General features: G+C 57.7%; 1 protein-coding gene across 5 annotated transcripts in view; it reads right to left on the bottom strand.

Annotated features, from left to right (window-relative positions):
- Positions 1 to 1,810, bottom strand: part of WDR37 (WD repeat domain 37) — a 47,575-nt gene extending 45,765 nt beyond the window's left edge. The window contains exon 1 of one of the 5 annotated variants that reach the window (XM_011380918.2): positions 835 to 1,810. The gene's annotated coding sequence lies outside the window, so the exon portion shown is untranslated. Of the gene's footprint in view, positions 1 to 184; positions 774 to 834 lie in introns of those variants that run through there. The other 4 variants (XM_011380913.2, XM_011380909.2, XM_011380914.2 and 1 more) reach the window with 4 other exon arrangements.
- Between the last annotated feature and the right edge of the window lie 258 nt (positions 1,811 to 2,068).

Here is a 2,068-nt window from a genome sequence, read left to right as displayed (position 1 = left end):
GGGGAGCGGGTCTGAGGGCGCGGGGTCGGGTGCGCGGCGTGCAGTCAAAGTCGCGAGAACTCGAGGCTCGGGAAGGCGCGGGGCGGCCAGGCCTCCACAAGGACGCCCCCACCTCGGGGCGAGGCCGCTGCCGCCCACACCACCACGACCCGTCCCGGAAGGAACAGGGCGGCCCGGCACTCACCGGTCACGCCGCCGCCGAGCCCACTGCCCGGTGCCAGCTGGGCCGTGTGCTGCCGCCGGCCGCTTCCCAGTCACGCAGGGCCCGGGACGCAGCTCAGGCGCAGGCCAGTGACTCTCAGCCCTGAAACGGCCCCACCACCCGGCAGCCTGACGACTCGTACTTCCGGCGTCGCCGGAAGTCCCGGTCTCACCCCGCGCTCAGACCGCCGGAAATCCCACCTAGGACTCCGGAAGTCCCGCCCACGGCAGCCTCATTTCCCGGCCGACAGAAGTTCCGCAAGGCCCGGCGCCCGCGCCGCCGGAAGTTCCGCCCCGCCTCGCGCCGCCGGAAGTGCCCCTAGGCCTCGTGCACCGCCCACGCCGCCGGAAGTCGCATGTGGGCCGTGCCCTTCATCGGAAATCCGGCCTCGGACTCCGCCCCTGCCGTAACTCGCTCCTCCTTCGCCCCTCACCGGAAGTCTCGCCCTGCCGCCGCTCTGGCTCGGCCTGGGCCAGCAGGGCATCCTGAAGCCGGTGGCGGCACAGGTGGAGACGCGGGCGCGCTCTTTCACCCCAGTGACCGGGGGGGGCCCCTCGCCCTCGGCCCCGCGTCGACCCTCGTCAGAAGACGCCCGGCGCGGCCCGGGAGGCCCTGGGCTATGGCGTACTCACCGCGGCGAGGGGCCCCGGGCGCCCCCGGTCCGCACGCTCACGTTCATGGTGTCGCAGGGCCTTGGACTCGTGCCTAGAGCCTCTCTCACGTCCTGGCCTCGGGCAGACGTTGGGAGTGAGGCCGGGAGCAAAGCTGCCTGCAGCTCGGAGCCCGGCCGAGATACAGCTATTAATATTTCAGCTTATCTGCAGAAGGTGACTCAGCCAGTGTCCCTTCTGAAGTATCTCTTCACCATTGGCTAATAAGAAAAACGAAGTCAGCTGCTCACTGCGAAAGGTGGGACTGAGTGGCTTTCTTGCTTTGATCTGGGCTGGCACAGCTGCATGATAGACAAGTCCAGCTCCTACGGCGTGTACAGCTCACCCGCAGTGAAGCAGAAACCCGAAAGCCTTCTCCCATTTGGGTCACCTTTCATGCTCCTTCTCTTAAGCAAAGCTCAGCATTCAAATTCCAGAAGCAGCTATGTTGTCGCACAAGAAACAAATTTAACGTGTTTGGGAATGCAGATACCAAAAAGTATGTAGCATGAAACTTGAAGTTATTTCTGCATCAAGTGTAATAAAAGCTTATCACCTGAAACAATTCTGTAAGGTAAACTAAGGCTTTCACCCGTGGAGGTTGTGGCAGACATTCAGAGCAGTTGTCTTTGGCACCAAATGTGCACAGAGCAGTCTGCTAGACAGGGGGCTGATAGCTTAGTGAACTGCAGTACCGTCTGCAGTTGACTCACATGGTAGTATGTGGTTTTATTTTGCAACCCAGCACCCAGTTTGGGATGAAACACTGTTAATTGAGGTAATATGTATCTTTGATATATTTAGGGTTCTGCAAAGGCCACTCTAAATGAGTGCATAATGAGGTATCATAAAACTAAGAAGGGAAAGGAATCACCACTTGGAGGGCCTGTTGTGTGCCAGACACTCGCAATGTTGGGTAACTTGTGAAATCCTCAGGACGATTTTATAAAGTAGAAATTATTCTAAATTGAATTGTAACCAAACATGAGAATGTTAAAATAACTTCAAAATTTAAAAAGGTAACATGCAGTGGAGCAAAGACTAGATCAAAACTCAGGTCTGCATGAAAGCCCACCTTTCTACCACGTATCCCTCTGATAGATAGGGCTATTGTAACAAAACGCCACTAGCTAGGTGGCTTACGCAACAGAAATGTATTTGAAGTCCAAGGTCAAGGTGTCGTCAGAGCTGGTTCCTTCTGGGCTGTCAGGGAGAA

This window comes from Pteropus vampyrus, unplaced genomic scaffold (assembly GCF_000151845.1).
Source record: "Pteropus vampyrus isolate Shadow unplaced genomic scaffold, Pvam_2.0 Scaffold415, whole genome shotgun sequence".
NCBI lineage: Eukaryota > Metazoa > Chordata > Mammalia > Chiroptera > Pteropodidae > Pteropus > Pteropus vampyrus.
This window is presented reverse-complemented; position numbering and strand designations above follow the sequence as displayed.